The sequence below is a fragment of the Cryptomeria japonica genome, chromosome 6 (assembly GCF_030272615.1).
Source record: "Cryptomeria japonica chromosome 6, Sugi_1.0, whole genome shotgun sequence".
Classification (NCBI taxonomy): Eukaryota; Viridiplantae; Streptophyta; class Pinopsida; order Cupressales; family Cupressaceae; genus Cryptomeria; species Cryptomeria japonica.
Window position 1 is genome coordinate 117490754 of NC_081410.1, and position 22442 is coordinate 117513195.

Here is a 22442-nt window from a genome sequence, read left to right on the forward strand (position 1 = left end):
AATGAAGCAGATTCTAACATATACTTCAAAATATCGGATGGTGACATGCTAATACTTGTTCTCTATGTTGATGACTTGTTGATAACAGGAGAAGATCACCTCATTGCAAAATGCAAACAATATCTTGTGGCTGAATTTGATATGAAAGATCTAGGTCTACTGCACTAAATTTTGGGCCTAGAAGTGCCTAGAAGTATGACAAAAGGAGAATTATATTTTCCTAAATCAAGGAAAATACACCATTGATATCCTAACCAGATTTGGTATGATGGATTGTAAACCTCTCTCTATTCCAATGGAAACAAATCTTCATAAGCTCAAAAGTGAAGCAGTAGATTCAGAACCTACAGATCCTACCTACTATAGACAAATTATTGGATCTCTCATGTACCTGGTAAACACTCGCCATAATATTTGTTATGTACCAATGTGTTAAGTCACTTCATGTGCGAACCTAAGAAGATTCACCTAATGGCGGCTAAGCATATTCTAAGATACTTGCGTGGCACTGTTGGACTTGGCCTAAAATATAAAAATGTTGAGATACAACTCCAAGGGTATTCTGATTCCGACTGGGCAAGCAGTTCCATTGATCATAAAAGTACAACGGGGTGTTGTTTTAGTCTTGGATCAGCTATGATATCCTGGTTTATTATAAAACAGTCAGCAGTTGCTCAGAGTTCCACTGAAGCCGAATATATGGCTGCCTCCATGGGAGCACGTGAGGTAGTATGGTCAAGGAAATTGCTAGTTGGACTATTTGGGAAACCCCTAGACCCCACTGTGATTCACTGTGATAATCAAAGCTGCATCAAACTTTTTGTAAATCCAGTCTTTCATAATCGATCCAAGCATATAGAAATCCCATACCATTACATAAGAGATATGGTAGACAGAGATGTTATCAAATTGACCTACATCAGCACTGAAGAGCAAAGTGCCGACATATTCACCAAACCTCTTGCAAAATTGAAAGTGGAATACTTTAGAGGTAAACTTGGTATGACTAAATTATAATGGGAATTTCTGATATTAATATGATTCATATGTAATTTTATATATTCATGAATATCTTGGATGCAATATTGCATGTATGTGCTATGTCATGAAAGGTGACGATCTTTCATGTGATGTAAGTGTAAGATCGCTATTGTAAGGTGACGACTTTCACAATAGCCTGATCTGTTATTAAGATTGACTACATTAAGTTGTTGTCCCGGAGTGTGCCGGAAATCCTGATACTAAATTTTTCTATGATGAGTTATTGAATTGTTATCATTAAATGGTTGTTCCGAAATATGTCGGAAATTATGATAACAATCATATCATGATTGACTACATTAATTTGCTGTCCTGGAATGTGCCGGATATCATGATACTAAAATTATTTCACCTATGATAATGACAATGTTACAATTGTCACTAGAATCGAGGTTGTAATCTGATAAGACTTCAAGTAGTTGTTGTCCCAGAGTGTTGGATATCAGATAATCCATATCTCCCTGAGATATGAAGTATTTCACTAGTAAGTGTTACTGAGTGAATGATCGTGTCAAATGAAAATGTATATCTAGATGGTTGTTCCTTAAAACTCAATTATGAAATTCCATCCTCTTTTGCTAAGAGGGAGTGTTAAGGATATAGCTTCATTCGGATTGAAGCAATATATATATATAATCGATATGGTTCAAAATAATCCCGATAACTATAACTATCGGGGTCGAATTAGTTAGTGAGCCCGAGTACCATCATTGTTAACTAATGAACATCAGCGGTGAACAAGGGACGGAGGGTCATGTCCCCGTAGGGTCATGACTCTACGTGACATAAGCCACATAGAAGTCATGCCCCTACGTGGACATGACTCTCCATCCTTATATATGCAAAGGCGTCGACAACTTGTTGGTAATTGAAATCAATAACTGTGGCAATCTCATGACCTAGCAAGCTGTCGACATTATCGTAGAAGATTAATATAATAGAGTTATATAGATACGCAGTGGAGGAAAACATATTTATTGCAATGATCTCATTAAAGTCCATCCTTCCTTAATATTATCATACTGTTATCTTCTCTATCTCTGGTCTAGATTCCTTAACAATTTCCCTTCAAGAAGTCATGTTGAATGGCAAAATAATGGGACAATTGGTTGAAGAACTTGTTGGGTCAATCCAAGAGAGGGCAAATTCACTCAAGACTGGTTGAAATTGTAGGACATATTGGTTAAAGAGCACATATGAGCAGAAGCCGAGCAAAGGCAAACCCCACAAGAGGTAATCTGTGATAACTTCAAGGTAAATAAGCAAGTAGACATTCTTCTTAATCATATGCCACAATTGATCGTTGTTCATTAGATAATCCTTCAAGACCTTTGTGAGGAACATGATCATGAAATACAAATATAGCAAATAAGGCATCGCTTCGAAGATAGAAGTCGATGAGAAGAGGAAGAGAGCAACATAGAGTGACATTGGATCCCTAGAAATTAATGCCCTTATACCCAAACAAAAATATAAAGTTTCCAAAAAGTGATTAGACAAGACAAGAAGTCAAACAATCCCTAAGGATCTAAGAACAAAGAGAAAGGTGAAAATTACGAGAAGCACTTGAGGAAAGCACTACTATAAGATTTCCAAGTTGGAGTCCTTCCCAAGAATTAAGTCAAAGTTAGTGTAAGCTAAAGTCCAAGTGCAAGTCAAAATTGGAACTACAAGTTGGAAAACAATAACAATTCCATTACAAGCAATCACAGGAGTAAGAAGTGGCAAGAGATCGCAACACATCTACCCTTACTCGATGAAGTGTAGACTAATCTCTTTGATCAAGTAGACAAAGCAGCAAATGAAAATGAATAGGAGGTAGAATCTAATGACTGTGTACCCAAGACTAATATTGGAAGTACTAAATGATTGATGATTTAAGAAAAGGTAGTGGAAGGATGCAAACCTAAAACTCGTAGGCCAAAAATATGCAAAAGTGAAGGCAACCCTATATGGAACACTCAAGTAAAAGTTGAGGATTCTTGCGATTTAGAGTGCAAGTGAAGCACTAGAGACTTTAAATCAAAACATCTTTGTAAGTTAGGTCCAAGCATTGGCATTACATAAAAAAAGAATGGTGACTCCCCCCATCAAGTCTAAGCATTGAAAGACAAAACTTGCCTAAATTTACAAGCATTGGCTTGGAGGACCCCACATAACATTGCAAGACCCGTGAAACAATTTGGATAGCTAAAGGCCAGAAACATAGATCCTATTGGCTACAATCCTTTCTAACAACCTGAACAAGAATAGCTGTTGATTGGTGCATAAAGTCAATCTAGTCGCCAAAACTACTTGAGAGGGATCAAAGTAAGCCTTTGAGGAACAATTTAAATTGTTGAGAGATGACAATGAGATTGTAGCAAAGATCTATAATACAAAGTAGGGTAAGAATGAGAATGTAGGGGCTTACAACCAAAGACATAAGAGTTATTGTTGACGTTGGAGAAGGCAGATAATAGCTTGAAGAACAATGGTTCATCAAGAATACCTAATCCCCTTGTTAAGAAGAAAAAGGAAGTGGTACCTTCATCTTCTTTACCAAAACCATATAATTAGGCAATGGACATAGAGAGTGAGGAAAAAATGTCCCCAGATGGAAAAAGAAAAGTGGAAGATAATGATAGCTCAAATGATAACGGCAATGATGAATCTTGGACAGTCTAAGCACTCCAAAAAGACATGCTAGGGATGATGAAAGAACTAAAGGTAGACAAAGAGAGCATTAAGGAGAGAAAAGAACTCTAGTGCATAGAGTGCAAATATTAAGGACATGCTAAAACCAATTGCCCAAAGAAGTTATTTTGTGACATTTGTCAAGTCTCTAGACACTCCATTAAAGAGCGCTTGTACAATTTCAAATCTAGGGGTACAAAAGCACTCTTCATGTAGGGAGAAAAATCTACTCCACCAAGTATGCCACTGAAACTACAAAAAACTAATCCATCCTTGGATGGATATTAAAATAGATCTAATAGCAACAGATTCAATGACAATGACAGTGGAAGGAGAAGTAGAATACAATATGACTCCAAAGGGCATCTAATTATACAATGTGGGAATGCAATGAGTGGTTACAGGTTGTGCTCTACACAACACACTCTCGCCTTAGATAGGGGACCCCCCTCCTTCAGCCCAATAGGTCTTTAAACGACAACAAAGGTAAAGTTCGACAAAGTGAGTGAATGTTTCTTAGCCCCAACAAACCAATGAAAACCACGAACATAATTCCTTGCAATGCCGAGGAATCCCCATGAAGAAAAAGTGCTGGAAACATCGAAACAAATAGCAAAATACATAGAAGTTCGGGCTCACTAGTTGAATCACACTGTTTGCATTCTCCTTGCAAATCGCCAAGGACGTCCCGTGAAAAGATAGAGCTCGAAAAAATGAAGTCTTTGTGCCGATAGCCTCTGCAAGAGCCTTGCAAGAAATACCTGAAATCGCACCTATCACTGAAAAAAGCAGAATTCGAAAGGGGGCCAAAACATAGAAGTTCGGGCTTTTCCCTCTGAGTGCAAATCGAGATTCTCACATTTTCGCCCTATATGTCGCCTTCCAAAGTCGAGGAAAACCTCGAATTTCACAGTGCAAAGTTATTTTTCAAGTCAAAAATAAAAGTTTGCACATTTTCTTAAAAATGCCAAATTCTCTCGAAGGAAAAAAATCACCCGACTCAAAAGTAAGTTCACTCATTTAGGCCAAATTAGCCGAAATCCAAAATCGAGCAGGGGCATTTAAAACTAAAGAATGAAATTCGCTCATATTAAGTGAAATGTCTAAATTTTTGGCTAAAACAAGTGGTTTTAAAAAGTTTAAAATTTGCAAACCAAAGTTTGCTTATTTCCTTTAAAAATCGTGAATTTCATCAGAAAGAGGGCAATTAAAGGGGCTTGATGGTTTTGTCGCCCATTTCACTTAAAATGCACAATTTTATTAAAGTGAAAGGGGGTGTTAAAAGGGCAAAGTCAGCATTTTAATGGATTTTGCAAGTTAAAAGGGCGATTAAAAGTTCACTCATTTTTCATCACAGAGCCCGAATTCGCCCAAGGGCCGAGCTTCCAGACAAAGAGGGAAAGGTTTAAACTTAAAAATCACATATCTTCCTTTGAGCACCCGAGTTTTGTAAGTAAAGGGAGATTTCACACTTTTTGGTAAGGGTCGCAAGTTTTATTTAAGCAACCAAGGTCGCACTTCTATAAGCAAAAACAAGAATTTCTCTAGTGGAGGGCATTAAAATGAAACTCGACATTTTAACAAGTTTTGCAAGAAATAGAGCAAATCGCACATTTCCTTCATCAAGCCCAAATTTGGCATATGACTTTGGTGATTTAAACATTTCTCACATTTTCTTTCTAAATGCCCAACTCACTTAAACCCAAAAGGGCCAAGTTTTATCCTTTCATTGAATCGGACAATTAAAAGTGAAAAGGAGAGGATTCGAGATTAATTTTAAAAAAGTGAATATTTTTATTTTTCCCCTTCGGGCCTTGAAAAAATTTAATATTTGTTAAAATCATTTATATCTTTTCGAGGTGATTAATTCAAGTTGAAATTGATTGTTTACAAATCAACGATGTCAAGAAGATAGGATCGTGATTGACGTCGAGAAGAGAAAATGCAAGAGCGCAGGATCAAAACGATAGTCCCAAGCGCTGCCAATGAAGAACGTGTCGCAGGGCATAAAACAAAGCGCGCCATCACCAAACGACAAGTTGAAGTCCACCCTCAAGACCGAAGATAAAAAAACAGTCAAAATGTGCACTCAGAATTACACAGCTGGAATTAATTCCAGAAAGTCGATTTGCAAAAACTGAATTGCTTTATTGTAAAAGGGCTGCCTATGGGCCCCATTCAAGACATTTCAAAACAAAGGGACACAAGTCAGTTATGCTTCAGTTATTTCCAACTACCAAATTGACCGAATTAATGCCGAACAGTTGTAGGTGGCTGGGAAAGTGGTTGAAGAGGGCAGTTGGGAGTTATGGTAGTTATTAGGCATGGGCTAAAAGCTGCCAAGCTTCTGGAAGGCAGATCAAGGCCCTTGGATGCAGTCAATCCTGGCCCTTGATTCAAATTGTAAAATCTATAAAAGGCAAAGACCTCTCTCTTGTAAAGGGTTAGATTTTTAGACTCTTAGAGGTTAGAGAGTTAGATTTTAGTAGTTAGATTTTTTGGAGTTAGAATAGTTAGATGCGGTTTGGAGATTAGAAGTAAAGCATAACTGCTGTAAGAAATTGTTGTAATGGCAGCCAAAATCAATATATGAACATTGAATCTGTTGTTTGTTACCTTTGATTTTATTCTATTTGCATGGTTTACTTCCAACTGGTTAGAAGTAGAGTTCAATGGCTTTAATGGTGAAGTGTGGGCGCCTGCTGATTGCAAGTCACCGTGCATGGTTAGTCTGAACCCAAAACTGTGCTTAGTTCAACTGTAGGTATTCATTTCAAGTTGCGCTAGAATTGGGTGCCCGAATGAATCGCCATAGTCTGAAAATCCTTCGTCCCCTTGGAGATTGCACTGTTCTTGTCAAGTTGTGAGGGTCTCTCTGGCGAAACAAGAATTGGTTTATGGAAATTTTTCTACCCGTAGCACTAGTCATTCCTACCATTGTACTTAGGATCCCTAAACCCTTCCCTTTTGATTTTATTTCCCAGTCTAAGAATCGCAGCATCATTAGATGTGGACCATCTTGTTTTATACGTAAGGCCCCTTGTGTTCCCAGCAAAACACATCAATCACTGAGCTATCCCGAGTCATGACCTGATGATTGGAACCTTGAGGTTGTCCCCATTGATCAATTAAAACAACATTAGGGATTCCTTATTCAAGAGAGGATAGAACACTTAGCAAGAACATTCTATTCTGCGTTGACCGTAAGGAGTCGGTTATCTGACTTTAACCACGTCAACAGAACTGACGCTAGGAGGGCCTGATCATGATGAATATCTAAACAACTAAAACCAAATCATATCAATCCATATTTACGAGGAGTAACCTTATAGCCTTTTTTTACCCTCCTCCGCACTCTACAGAATTAGTGCTAGACGAAGGGGCCCTATCAGGTTCCTTGCAGCAAGTTGAGTCTATTACGCCATTTTAAATGCTATATTTGGGATATGTTAAATCCCTGTTAAACCAGAAAAACAAAAAAATATAAAAAATATAAAAATTATAAAAAAACAAACAAAAAAAATTTGAGCCAAATGTCGAGTCAGCCACTTCATTAAGACTGTCCTTAGACCAACATTTCCCAATTCCAACAAAGGCTTAGCATACAATTGTACCCCAAGCAGCTTTGAATTTACATCTACAGGTCATTGCAGAATCCATAACACAGCAGAGCACGAAGAATCGAACTGCTTGACATTTATGTCAAGAGTTGAGCTTGCATTGCAAGGACAAATATTTTTATGGGATATCCCCAAACCAGAGGAGCTCATACAGCCGGATATCCCTAGTCCTCCATCAAGCGTTGATGAGTTTACTCGATTTAAGAATTTGATTGAGAACAAGTTTGGTTTCAATGAAGAATTATGCTTGGAGGGCATGCTGTCACCTTGGTGGTGCAAAATTCATCACACCCCACACTCAGAATTCACCTACTCATTATGCATGGAGGCAGTTAGTCAAGTCAAAGCCCAATACAGATTGCCAGAAGCATCAGAGGAGTGCATCACCAGCAAAGTGTGGAGTGCCTACCTTGCTACAGACGAGTACCAAAGAACGCAAAATCACTGCAGCACCACACTCTCTGATGATGAAATGATGGAGTTGCCAAGTGCTAACCAAGATGAACATGTCAATCAAACTATGGCAGTGAAAGATCCTGTTATCCTTGTGCTTGAGGAAGACAGGGTTGAAGAAGATAATCAAGTGCACCCCGTAGAGCAGCTCGACACTGAGTAGTAGTTTACAGCAACCCCACCAATGGAGGATACAGTCCAAGAGCTTGTCGAAGACGTTTTTGAGGACCAAGCTATCGAAGGGTCCTTGTTGTTTGAGGATATGCTGACAGAAGTGCATAAAGCTACATGGATCATGCAATCTGAGGATGCACCGATGGATGATGCATTCCACTTTCCTGAGTTCGAATTCGAGACTACTTTTCAGCCAGTGCAACCTGTTGATGAATTCGATGTTGGTTCACACAAGTCGGACACGAGCGAGATGCTGCACCACCAGTTACGACCTCCTGAGGCTACTGAAGATCTCCCGCCGCACAACACCCCGCATGACTCAGAAACGCAACAAGTTGTTTCTTTCCTCCCTGTTGTTAATTCTGAAAATTTTTAGTTTGATTTTCAATATTTTGGGAAAACAACCTATAAATGGATTGACCACGGACCTAATGAACTTCCCCAACTGATAATACTGCCTGATGTCATGGTTAAAACCGAGTGTGGCCAACTGAAAATTTTCTTTTCAGTATACAAAGACAAGTTAGCCAAACTTAGGACTACCCCCGCTGCCCTGATACTACTGCATGTGTTAAGAAATCATCCTAGGTCGGGAACGCATGCGAACAGTCCGCATTTTGTACAGTTAGTCTCTATTGTACATAGTTAGTTTAGGCTTTTATTTTTTGTTTTAGAATAGTTCATTTTCTGTTCTTAGCTTAGATTTCCTATTTTCTGCTTTAGTTTAGTTTGCTTTGCTGTAGTGTAGGTGTCCTTTCGGAAGGGGCTGTCTCCCTGTCATTTTTGTAGGGGGTATGTTTGCTTTGCATAGCTTTGGTGTACAAAGTCAAGATGTTTTCCAGTCTATTTCTTGGATGCCAACTTTGGTAGAGCACCTAATTGACAGTTGCCCCCGTAGTCAATTCATTTGGTTTAAGGCTTAGTCATTCTAAAAATTTAGTTGCTTACTGCATCTCGTCACCAACATTGTGGTCACTGCACATTTATCGCTTAATATCGCTTAAGCCTGTTGTTTTGTCAAAGGGAAGTCATTGCAAGTGAAAATCTGAAGTTCTGCTTCAGCAACCCACTATAACACTCAATCCCACGTGAGCTTCACTGCTAATCAACCAATGGGAAAAAGTGAAAGTGAAAAATAAAATAAAAGAAATTGAAAAGCAAAGAAATATCAAATTGTTTGGCTTTGGGAGTGCAGACACCTCTGTCAATATTCAACAGAGCAATCTCTGTGAGCTTACAGGTGATAACCTTGCCGAGGCTATAGACGCTTGCTGGCAGTGAGGCAACATCCAGGTTGCTTTTGAAGTTAGATTCGCCCCACATAACTTGTCTTGACTAAACAATGATGTCTCAACTGTCTTTAAGTAGGAATGAACTTCACTGCACACTTGATTTTCAAAATTGGTGACTTGATTCAATTTACAACCTCTTTTTACTTTGAATCTGTCTTTTGTGGTGTATAAACCAGAGATTCTGGGGTTTGATCTGGATAGTCATCCTTGAAGTGTTCAAGAACATTTCCTAGCCGAGTCACCATTTGTTGTGCTCTACACAACACACCTCCATCTTAGACAAGAGACACCCCTCCTTCAGCCCAATAGGTCTTTAAACCACAACAAAGGTAAAATTTGGCAAAGTGAGTGAATCTTTCTTAAGCTCCGACAGGCTCGTGAAAACCATGAACATAATGCCGAGGAATCCCCGTGAAGAAAAAGCTTTGGAAATAGCAAAATACATAGAAGTTCTAGCTCCCTAGTTGAAACGCGCTATTCACATTCTCCTTGCAAATCGCCAAGGACGTCCCGCAAAAAGATAGAGCTCGACAAAATGAAGTCTTTGTGCCGATAGCCTCTACAAGCGCCTTGCAAGAAATACTTGAAATCACACATATTGCTGAAAAAAGGTGAATTCGAAAGGGGGCGAAAACATAGAAGTTTGGGCTTTTCCTTCTGAGTGCAAATCGAGATTCTCACATTTTCGCCTTGTATGTCGCCTTCCAAAGCCGAGGAAAACCTTGAATTTCACAATGCAAAGTCGTTTTTCAAGTCAAAAATAAAAGTTTGCACATTTTCTTTAAAATGTCGAATTCTCTCAAAGGAAAAAATCGCATGACTCAAAAGTAAGTCTGCTCATTTAGGCCAAATTAGCCAAATTTCAAACTCAGGGAGGGGCGTTTAAAACTAAAGAATGAAATTCCGAATTTTTGGCTAAAACAAGTGGTTTTAAAAAAATATATATATATTGCAAACCAAAGTTCGTTTATTTCCTTTAAAAATCACGAATTTCATCAGAAAGAGGACAATTAAAGGGGCTCGATGGTTTTGTCGCCCATTTCACTTAAAATGCACAATTTTATCATAAGTGAAAGGGGCATTAAAAGGGAAAAGTCGGCATTTTAATGGATTTTGCAAGTTAAAAGGGCGATTAAAAGTTCGCTCATTTTTCATCACAGAGCCTAAATTCGCCCAAGGGCCGAGCTTGCAGCCAAAGAGGGAAGGGTTTAAACTTAAAAATCGCATATCTTCCTTTGAGCACCCGAGTTTTGTAAGTAAAGGGAGATTTCGCACTTTTTGGTAAGGGTCGCGAGTTTTATTTAAGCAACCAAGGTTGAACTTCTGTAAGCAAAAACCTGGATTTCTCTAGTGGAGGGCGTTAAAATGAAACTCGACATTTTACCAAATTTTGCAAGAAATAGAGCAAATTGCACATTTCCTTCATCAAGCTCGAATTTGGCATATGACTTTGGCAATTTAAACATTTCTCACATTTTCTTTCCAAATATCCAATTCACTTAACCCAAAAGGGCCGAGTTTTATCCTTTCATTGAATCAGCCAAGTAAAAGTGAAAAGGAGAGGATTCAAGATTAATTTTAAAAAAGTGAATATTTTTATTTTTCCCCTCCGGGCCTTGAAAAAAATTAATATCTGTTAAAATCGTTTATATCTTTTCAAGATGATTAATTCAAGTTGAAATTGATTGTTTACAAATCAACAATGTCGAGAAGATAGGATCGTGATCAACGCCAGGAAGCAAAAATGCAGAAGCACAGGATCAAAACGACAGTCCCAAGTGTTGCGAATGAAGAACGTGTCACAAAGCGTAAAACGAAGCACAAGGAAGGGTGCCATCACCTAACAAGCAGCTGAAGTCCACCCTCAAGACCGAAGATAAAAGAACACTAAAAATGTGCAAACTCGGAATTACACAGTTGGAATTAATTCCAGAAAGTCATTTTGCAAAAACTGAATTGCTTTATTGTAAAAGGACTGCCTGTGGGCCCCATTCAAGACATTTCAAAACAAAGGGACATGGGTCAGCTATGCTTCAATTATTTCCAACTACCAAATTGACCGAATTAATGCCGAACAGTTGTAGGTGGCTGGGAAAGTGGTTGAAGAGGGCAGTTGGGAGTTATGGTAGTTATTAGGCATGGGCTAAAAGCTGCCAAGCTTTTGGAAGGCAAATCAGGGCCCTTGGATGTAGTCAATCCTGGCCCTTGATTCAAATTGTAAAATCTATAAAAGGCAGAGGCCTCTCTCTTGTAAAGGGTTAGATTTTTAGACTCTTAGAGGTTAGAGAGTTAGATTTTAGTAGTTAGATTTTTAGGAGTTGTAGTTAGATGCGGTTTGGAGATTAGAAGTAGAGCATAACTGTTGTAAGAAATTGTTGTAATGGCAGCCAAAATCAATATATGAACATTGAATCTGTTGTTTGTTATCTTTGGTTTTATTCTATTTGCATGGTTTACTTCTAGTTGGTTAGAAGTAGAGTTCAATGGTTTTAATGGTGAAGTGTGGGGGCTTGTTGATTGTAGGTCACCATGCATGGTTAGTTTGAACCCAAAACTATGCTTAGTTCAACTGTAGGTATTCGTTTCAAGTTGCGCCAGAATTGGGTGCCCGAATGAATCCCCATAGTCTGAAAATCCTTCGTCCCCTTGGAGATTGCACTGTTCTTGTCAAGTTGTGAGGGTGTCTCTGGCGAAACAAGAATTGGTTTATGGAAATTTGTCTACCCGTAGCACTAGTCATTCCTACCATTGTACTTAGGATCCCTAAACCCTTCCCTTTTGATTTTATTTCCCAGTCTAAGAATCGCAGCATCATTAGATGCGGACCATCTTGTTTAATATGTAAGGCCCCTTGTGTTCCCAGCAAAACACATCAATCACTAAGCTATCCCGAGTCATGACCTGACGATTGGAACCTTGAGGTTGTCCCCATTGATCAATTAAAACAACATTAGGGATTCCTTATTCAAGAGAGGATAGAACACTTAGCAAGAACATTCTATTCTGCGTTGACTAGAAGGAGTTGGTTATCCGACTTTAGCCACGTCAACAGTACGTTTTGCTAGATTGACCAAGTAAACAAACAAGACTAGACCAAATGGTGTGGACTAGGATGTTGGCAATATGTGTTGTCATTGATGTCAACCCGATGTCTGACAATGTGTTGTTCTTGATGATGTGTTCTTGATGTTGAGAAATTGTTATATAGCTATTAATGTTGTGTTGTTGTTGATGTCAATGGAGAGAGTGTTGGCAGTGTTGTCATGTGTTGTAAACCTGCAGCTTGTATTGGTATATCAGATATGTTTTTTTTTGGGTTGTGGATGTCCACCTTCTCAGTGTCTAATGTCTACATTCAGTATGAGGTTTTGATATGTTAATGATGGTCGTATAATGTTGTAGCATGATGGTGATGATGGTGAGGATGTGCTTTCCTTGGCATGGCACTCTTGTTCAAGTTAATCTTGTTTCTAAAATGTTTTCAGTATGAGATGTGATATGCAAGAAAGAGTATTTAAGGTCTAGTTGGAAGAATGCACCACATTCCTCCACATTTGAGAATTTTGTGTTGTGGATTTGGACATAATGTTTATGCTTTGTGGGCATTGCACTGCTATCTTTTCAGGTTCCTAATGTTGCAACCGATGTGACTAGTGATTGTTGTTTGTTGACAGTCAAACTGTCTGTCAAAAGTGGATTTGATTGGTCCAAAAAATAATCTATGTTTCTTGACATTGGTGTTTCAGGTGTTGCGACTTGGAGGACATGCTTGTGATCTTTGTGCATTGTCTCAATTCCAGTTTCAAGTGTTGAAGTGTTTTGCAAGAAGAATTATGGATGTTATGTTCAAAACTATGTTTCTTGGCATTCTAGCAATGGTATAGATGTGACAGTAAGAAAGAAGTATTTGGGAATGATGTTGGATGTTCTTGGAATGTCCTTATGTGCTTTGCATGGTGTTGAATGTTCTAGTTGGTGCTACATTGTGTCTGATGTTGTCTTCTGGGTAATTGTTGTGGTTTGGCCAACAGAGTTTTGCTTTCCAGCTTATGCTATGATCTTACTGATATATGCCAACTTTAGAAAATTTGAATAAACACTTCACTTTAAGAAGCCAATTAGCAAGAATTGAAATGTGTAGTTTGTTTACCCTCTCGGGTGAATAACTTAAAACATAAAGCACGTGATGCAGAATAATAACGCCATAGCTATCAGACAAGTATAAGAGATGTCATTCCATTCATAATTGTCCTTTCCCAAGTTACATTCGAAAGTATATAAAGATACCGAGGGGGTGCGAGCACCAATCGTCACACCGCAACTGCCACCCCTCGATTGCCAACTAACCAACACAATTACAACTTAATTAACTAGTTTTATTTCCGTGTACAATATTGCCGCCAACATCATCCCCCCCAAAAAGAAAAGTCGTCTCTAGGCGACTTACAACAAAATGGAGAATACATGGGGCGTACAGAACCCAAAAGCAAAAAAGAATACTAAGGGGGTGCAGAGGGCGTCCCTGATGAAGAAGGCGCCAGTGGTGGTGTAGCGGTTGACGCCAAGCGCCCACGGAGCTCATACACTTGCTCTGTCCTCTTCAGATCCCGTTCCGCTACCATCTGCCGCTCCATAGCAGTCTTTACCATATAGGCTGCCTCCAGCACCTCCTTATCCTTCTTGTCCACACTCTCCAGTGCACTGACCAATCGAGTCTCCAACAGCTCCCTGGATGCTCTTTCCTTTTCCAACTGTATCAGCAAGGCAGACTTCTCTGCTACTAAAGTGTCCATCCCTGTCTGGGTTTGTGCCATGGTAGCCTCTAGCTCTCGAAACCTGGTAGTCAGCTCCTCTCGAGCTGTCACTACTGCTACCCGCAAAGCCTCAACTATGGTTGCCGTCTGTTGTGTCCTTTGAAGCTCCAGATAACCTTCGCGGAAGGCCTGCTCCACCTCTCTCACCAACGACTACATCTAGGTCTCGCCAACCCCCTCAGTGAGGCGCCAAGCCTCCAGCATCGCCAGGCTCTCCGTCTCAAGCCATCCGGCACACTCAAAACACCTCTCAAACTCCTCTCTACATCCAGTGCGGGCAAAGGTCAACAGTCCCTCAATCCGCTCAACCATGGCAGCGTCCGCTTGGAGTGTGGCAGATGACACAAGCCGTTGTGCTCTCAAAGTCATCTCGCCAATAAACTGCTCCAACTCTCCTATACCCTGTTGTACTCCCACAGGCACCTCCTCTCCCCTGTACGAGCTGGTGACTACAACTGCAGGGGGTGACGCAACCCTCTGAAGCGCCCTACTGCTCGGGGAACTCCCTTCCTCCAGATCAATGATATCCAAGGAATGCATGGTCCTGCCTGGAGATAGAGCGGCCTCTCCTGCTGGTGCCATAGGTGTAAGCTGGTAGCGGCTCAACCACGCGCTAAGGTCATCATGAAGAGCGCCCACTTCTGCCACTGCCTCCTGCATATAGCCTGGCAACTCTGGCACATCCTGTCCTGTCACCTCCGGCACATCGTGCACCCTGGAAGCCTCTGCACTCGCCAAGGTCTCCACCCGCGGTGGTGTAATCGCTATCGTCACCCAAGGCTGCCTGAAGCTAGGAACTGGCACCGTGGTGACCACACTCACCGTCCCGAACGACCGCGGCACCGCCAACTGACAAGTCTCGGGTAAGCGGGCTAGTGTAAAGTGGACCTGCACCTGCGATGCTGAAATAGATCCTACTGTACCTGCCGATTCCACTACCTCCTCTTCAGGCAACTGGTCGCCTCCTCTTCCTGCCAATCGGAAGCTCCCTCCGCTCACCTGGGAGGTGTTTGCAGATTCCTCCCTGCCGCTATCGGCATCCTCCTTTGCGTCGGACTCATCTGTGTCGGACTCGGTGTCGGACATGGTGACCTTCTTTCTTTTTGTGCCCAGACATGCCTCGGCGCCATGTGCCAAGACGTCCAAGTGAGACCAATAAAATATGGGCGGCTGGTCTGGTGCGACCCATCCTTGTGGCTCCAATGGTTGTGAGCCCGAGGTGATCTGTGTGCGAACTGCATCCAGGAATAACCCAATGGCGTGGTGCGGCATGTAAAACTTCTTGTATTGCAGCGTCATGAACTCGTCCATCCTATCCGCCAATAGCGATGCCCAATCATACACCACACCGTTATGTAGCCCATTCATCAACGCTATTTGTGCGATGGCTATGTCCGACCCGCGGCTGGCACCTGTGAGGCGACTCTTCACCACGGACAACAGGCATCGCCATACTCCCTTGGCGAAAAATGTTTTCTTTACCCCGTGACTCTTGCCTGCACTCTTGAGGCTGTCTTTTTCTCCCTAGGTTAGGTTATCGCGCAACATCAACTGCAGCAATGTGGCACGATTTTCTGGAGATATTTTCTATGAAGTGTCTATTTTTTTCCCTTTCACCCCCGGTATGCCAAACACCCTGGTGAACTCGCCTGCCGTGAATGACACTGTTCTCCTCTGGTGTTGATAATCAAATACCGACTAGTGGCGATGTATGTCATAGCTGCCAATCATGGCACGCAAAACCACCTCAAAGTCCTTTATAGAAAAAACTGGCATCTGCACGGCCCAGTGTACTTGTGCCTAGCGAAGGCTTTTCTTTATCAGATCATCATGAGGTGTCTTCGCCCACCAGTTCCGACAGTCTATTCCATTCAGACCTTCGAACATAATATTATCTGTCGTTATTTCATCCCTGTCCTTTGTCGCCAAGGGTTTGGGACGATGCTTCTTGCTTTTTTGACTGCTGCCCATCCCGAGGCTGCCTGCAATACGCACCCCAGATGGCAAAACCCATTTACCTGTGTCTGCACTTGCTTCTTTTTTGCCCTCCCTGCAACTTGTCTTCTAACGGCTGCAACCGTTTTCGCCAATCTGCCTTGTTCCTGTTTGTGTCCATTAGTCCCAGATTACTTCTTCAATTCTGCTTTTATAACCTTTCTAAAAACCAAAACCCGTTTGTTGCGTTTCTAAAAAAAGAATAGGGCTAAATTAATAACCCCGTGCCTTTTCTCGGGCTGTTGTAGGCGTACGGTGTCACCATACGGTGCTTCCTCGTGCGGTTGCCTGCTATGCTGATGCGGCTGCGTGTGTGGACTGGGCCGGCTACGTGGTTTTATGCTGGTGCGAGCGTGTGCAGGGCTGTGTGGGGTTGTGCGGGGCTGTACGGGCTTTGTCTTTCTTTTTATTTTTATTTTTTGGTTTGCGCGGCCTTGTGCGGTTTTATCCCGCGGCGGTGTCCACCGCACGACGATGGTGTCCACCGTCGGTGGTGCCACCGCACGTCCACCATACGGCTGTGTTTGTTTGTGCAGTGTTGCGTTTATGGCTGCGTTGCTGTGCGTGTCTCTCCTTTTTTTTCTCTTCGTCTGTTTTTTGTTTTTTTATTTCTATCTTTATTCAATAGGTTGGGCATTAATTGCCGCACATTTCCATAATTCACAATACATAAACCAAAGCACCTCTTTATTAATTCATTTCGTCAGATACAACTCGTGTCAATGACACTTTTATTTGAATATAGAAAGTTCAAGTTTCAATTCCCTCCTGGCTTGGCGCCATCCCGTTCCGCCTCCCGTCGGCTGCTTTTTTCGTACTATTGAAGGATTTGTTGGCGTCGCTCTTCCTGGGCAATCTCCTCCAGGCGAGCTTGTTGTGCCACGATGCCTGTGCAAGCAACCGGGGGAGGTGGTTCATCAACCGATTTACTGTCGGGCTAACCTCCAGCGCTGTCCACACGGCACTTGGTGGGATTTTCGCCTCCGTCGCCTCTCGTTGGACGTAGGTTTGGATGGCTACCTAGAGCAAAATTGAAAATTCTCTCGTTGCGGTGTCTTCTCCTAGGTAGAGTTCTGTTTGCGCGTCGTCGGCCTCTAGGTTTACCTCACCAACAGGTAGGCCCATCGTGTCCATGTGCCATCCACGTCTTCCGTTCCCGAGTACGTCTAGGCAACGACACCAAATGTTTACCCTCTTGGGTGAATAACTTAAAACATAAAGCACGTGATGCATAATAATAACGCCATAGCTATCAGACAAGTATAAGAGATGTCATTCCATTCATAATTGTCCTTTCCCAAGTTACATTCGAAAGTAGATAAAGATACCGAGGGGGTGCGAGCACCAACCGTCGCACCGCAACTGCCACCCCTCAGTTGCCAACTAACCAACACAATTACAACTTAATTAACTAGTTTTATTTCCGTGTACAATATTGCCGCCAACATAGTTTGGACCCAATGATAGTCAAATTTAGACTTAAGAACCCTAATCAGCAGTGGCAATTGATTGAAAAAAAAAATCAGCAGTAATAAGCATCAATAGCTTTGTTTGAACCCTATAGTTTGGCACTAAGAAAATAATAACTTTTGCTAGAAATAAATGGTGACCTACTCATAGATTCGGCGACCAGGTTTGGGATAAAACTAATGAGTTACCTCGGTACAAACTGAAACAAAAGTATGACAGTCACCAATGACCTAATCCAATTATGTAAGCAACCTTCAACGCAAGCAACTAGGTTTATACTTGTGGTAGCCCATGAAAATTCAAATCAAACACTACTATAAATGCAGCAACCTTCCCAAATCCCCAAAATAAGCAATCGGCCCCTAAATGGCCAATGCTAGGTTTTAGGATTAAGTTGGTGGCTGTAGGAGTCAATCAACCCTACAAAAAAAAGTACCTGCCAACACAAGTAAATCACTATATAACCCTCAAATTAGGCATTGTTGATAAACCAGTAAAAAATGCAATATTTTATTCAAACACAAATTTTCTTGCACATTGTAAATGTTTCCAACTGAAGCAATGAATAAAATCATGATCCTTGAAGGAGAATTGCTCCAACCGGATGTGAGATTTTTCATTCTTTGGAATTCGCAACAAAGGGGTTTCGTCCTTGTTTGCACAATTTTGAAATTTTCAATTTGCAAATGATAACAATGGATAGTGAAAGGAGGGCACTAGCTTTGGCCTTTAATTTATAAGTGCTACAAATTGGGTCCTTAATCATTGTTCATCCCCACCCCCCGCCCGCCTCCCCCCCCCCAAAAAAAATAATGAAATAAATAGTTTTTTAATAATCAAATACATAGGCCATAAGGTCTCATTTAGACAGCCTAATAAAGAAACAATAGAATCACCCAAATAATGGAATGATTGGACCCCAAAATAAACAAAGCCTTCAACCCAAGGAAGAGGTTATGATAGTCCACCCTCCCCAATATTTCTCATCCCCAAGCAATCACAAATTTGGATGCTCAAAGATTCCCACATCTTCCCACTTGGCATCTTTTCTAGGAAGGTTCTTCCATTGCACTAACTATTCAGTGATATTCCTATTCCTCAATTTCTCTTAGGTGTCAATGATGACCTCCGAAATCAAGATTAGCTTTCTCTCATCACCTAAGAGAGGTAACTCCGTTGAAGGGCTAATGTGTTGTCCAAGTGCCCTTTTGAGGCATGAAACATGAAAAACATTACGAATCTTGTTGTATTCTAACAACTCCAATTCATAAGCAATCTCTCCAACTTTACACCAATCTACGTCCTCAAGCACACATCCTTCTCCTCATTCTAGTACTCACAATATGTATAATCCATGGGACTTGGGCTTCAACTTCTCAAATCCCTTCTTCTTGATGGAAAACTACTTATATGATTGCAACCTTAGGACCATCAAATCTTCAATCTCGAATGTCCTCTCCATCTAGTTCCAATTGGCATAGAGCTTCTGCATGTTATGTACTTGTTGAAGGTGATCCTTGAATGTCCTCAAAATGTTTTGACTATGATTGACCAAGTCAGTAGCAGCTGGCAGCTTTCTATCTACAAACACCAAATCAACAAAAGTCAACCTCATATCCATAAAGTGTCATAAATGGAGACATGCCTATTGGCATGTGGTAGGATGTGCAGTAACAATATTTGTCCAAACACAACCATTTGACCAAAGCCATTGTTAGTCCAAAATGTTGAAGTTTTATCAGATTTGAATATAGGATATTTTAAATTTAAGAATGTAATCTCCAAGTCTTATTACAGTATTATCAATCACTAAGAATATTGATTTATTATAATATGAGCTGCTGTTCCAGTGATAGATTTATAATAATATCGATCTCTCTACAAGTGTTGTTTTAAACAAAGAAACAATCGATATATTACTTATTGATTTTACCAGCATACAGGCTGCTGTGATGAAGGTGGCAGTCGGGCTTGTTTCAACACTTAATATTTCTGTGTGTTCACAATTACCGATTGACCACCTCTACATATAGAGGGAGACATGTAGCTACGTAGATATGTCTTATCAGCTGTGATAGTCACGCCGATACATAACAAAGGTTAATCGATTGTTATCGATTCCAATTTGCATTTGATTCCAATACACTTTAATAATATGATTCGCTTAGAATATATAATCTGATCGATACTCAATATCAATATACATATGATTAAATATGATTAATATAATCAATTTAATTATATGTATGTATTTAATAATGTATAAATATACATTATTAAATACATACATATAATTAATTTACAATCATATTTCATAGATTAATAATTAAAGCAAGAATCTTATTAAACACATAAAGCAAATAATTTGATTAATACTTGTGAAGGATAGATATCAAATGCTTAAGGCCGATAGGCCAATTAAGCATTTGATTTCATCAGTTAGAATAATCTGACCAAAGCTACAAAACATTAACACAAAATGTAGTTCCTCAAATTGCCTTTGACCCATTTGTTTGCAATTTCTATCTATCCATTGGTTCGCAAATGGTTACTTGCATTTGGTGTGTGTTTTCTATTTGTCAATCAAAATAATTGCTACCAAAAAGCACTAAGAAATTTGCTATCCCTATCACACAATATTTTTAGGTAATCCATGATATCTAAATACTTCTTTGAAAAGTAGGTTAGCCACTTTGAAAGCTTTAAAGTTCGAAGAAATAGCATTAAAAATGCACATATTTGGTTAGTCTATTCACAACAATATAAAACCAATCTTTACATTGTACTTAAGTTAGACCTGTGATAAAAACAACCTTTACATTGAACTTCAGGTAGATCTATGATAAAATTTATAGAAATGTTTTTCCACTTCTGATTTGGGTTAGGCAAGGACTGCAAACATTTGTCATAAGTGTGTTCCACTTTATTCTATTGGCAAGAATGCCTTCCAATATGCTTGATTAAGTCCTTCCATGAAAATCGTTCCCTAATTTGTTGATAAATCTTGTGGTACCCCCGCATGCCTTGCAAGGAGTCTCTTGGAAAGCTCTTAAAATCTTCTCCATTTCGGAATTAAGAATTAGGAAGATTCTTTTCTTTTAGAAAATGAGGCCTTCCTTTATGGTATAATTGTCATCCTTCACTAACCCATCAATGACGTTATAGAAAAAGTATTCTTAACGTACTCAGTCATAATATTAATTTTTCAATCAGCAAAAATAATTGAAATAAAACATAAAGTATATTTGCTAGAAAGCATATCAACAACAAGTGAACAACATTACCCTTACCTTTAACATATATTTTTTTTAAATCATAAGCTTGATATTCACATACCAATTTCTGTTGCCTATCATTCAAGTCTCTTTGGTTAAGAAAATACCTCAAGTTGTGATATGTTTTGACCACAAATCTTCCACATACAAGATATTGTTTAAACTTGGTCAAGGCAAGCATGATCATTGACATCTCCTTTATCATAGATCAAGAATCTCCTTTCAATTCCTTTTAGCTTTTGGCTCTCAAATGCTATAGATGCTTGTTTAGCACCGAGATTGCTCCAATTCCTTTTCTATAAGCTCGCCTCCTAAAACAAAAGAAAGTGAGAAAGTAGGAATAGTCAAAACAAGGTATGAACTCATTATCTATGTGATCTTATGAAAATTTTATTGTGCCATATCTATCCATGAACAAGCTCCCTTTCTTGTCAAGTCTACCTATGGAGCCATTCACTTTGAAAAAAACACTTAGCAAGCCTTCTATAATAGCTACAAAGATCAAAGAAACCTCTTAATTGTGTAAGTGTTATCAACGGAGGCCAATCTAGAATAGGTTGTATTTTTTTAATCCACTTAAACACAACACTCATTATTTGTCCCAAATATAAGATTTTTGTCATTCCAATCCCATTTCGCCTAATATGCCAAGTAACTCATCTATTGTCTTAAGTGATCTTTCCAAGTTTTGCTATAAACAAGAATGTCACCAAGGGTACTAGCACCAACTTTCTCAATTGCTAAATAAATATTTGACTTATGGGAGATTGAAAGGTGGTTGGTGCATTCATCAAATCAAAATGCATGGCAAGAATCTCATAATGCCCATAGTAACATCTAAAAGTTGTTTTATGAGCATCTTTTCTTATCTTGATTTGGTGATTACCTGGATGAAGATCAATCTTGGAGAAATAAACCACCCATGAATCTCATGTATGCATTCATCAATCCCAAATATGGGATGCTTATTCTTGATTATCTTCTTATTGCAAGCTCTATAGTCAATGCACATCTCCATTGAGTCATCCTTAATTTTCACCAAAACCACTAACGAATCAAATTGGCTTGAACTTGGTTGAATGTGCCCCAAATCTAAGAGTTCCTTATTTGCCTTCTCTCTCTTCCTTGTGTTGTTGGGGGTGATAGTAAGGAGTGGTGATGATGATCTTAGACCCCATCTCAAGCTCTCTCATGTGTTGAATACCTCTATTCAAGGGCAATAGTAGAGAGTCAGTTCAGTAGACGAGTCACTCGCATGGTAGCCTCCCATGGTTCCTTGCAAGAGAAATACAACTTCTTCCTTTGAAGCTCATTCTTGGAGTCATATTCTTTGTTGGATCTCTTTATTTGATCCTTGGGAGTACTCTTCTGAACCGTTTTCTTTTGAGATCAAAAGTTGGTGCATTGGTGTGAAATTCGTTCTTTGGAATCAAAATTTCCAAACTCAAAGCTCTCTTAGAAATCTGTTGTAAAAATTGCGATTCAAAATCCCTAAGCAACCTTCTAAATGACTCAATTAATCCTTTCATAAATAGAACTTATGAGCCTCCTTTTCGACAATTGGAAACCATCACTAAAAGCCTTCAAAATTATGTTACATAACTATTCATTGGTGTTTATTGTTTAAGTTGT

General features: G+C 39.9%; 1 protein-coding gene and 1 long non-coding RNA gene across 3 annotated transcripts in view; one reads left to right on the plus strand and one right to left on the minus strand.

Annotated features, from left to right (window-relative positions):
- LOC131074814 (uncharacterized) overlaps window positions 1–21116 on the minus strand; it is a 77856-nt gene extending 56740 nt beyond the window's left edge. Inside the window, exon 1 of the long non-coding RNA XR_009113122.2 lies at window positions 20918–21116. This is a non-coding gene — a long non-coding RNA (uncharacterized LOC131074814). The remainder of the gene's footprint in view (window positions 1–20917) is intronic.
- The window catches only part of LOC131074813 (phosphoglycerate mutase-like protein), an 89238-nt gene that overhangs the window by 63525 nt on the left and 3271 nt on the right, over window positions 1–22442 (plus strand). The gene's annotated exons all lie outside the window — the stretch shown is intronic.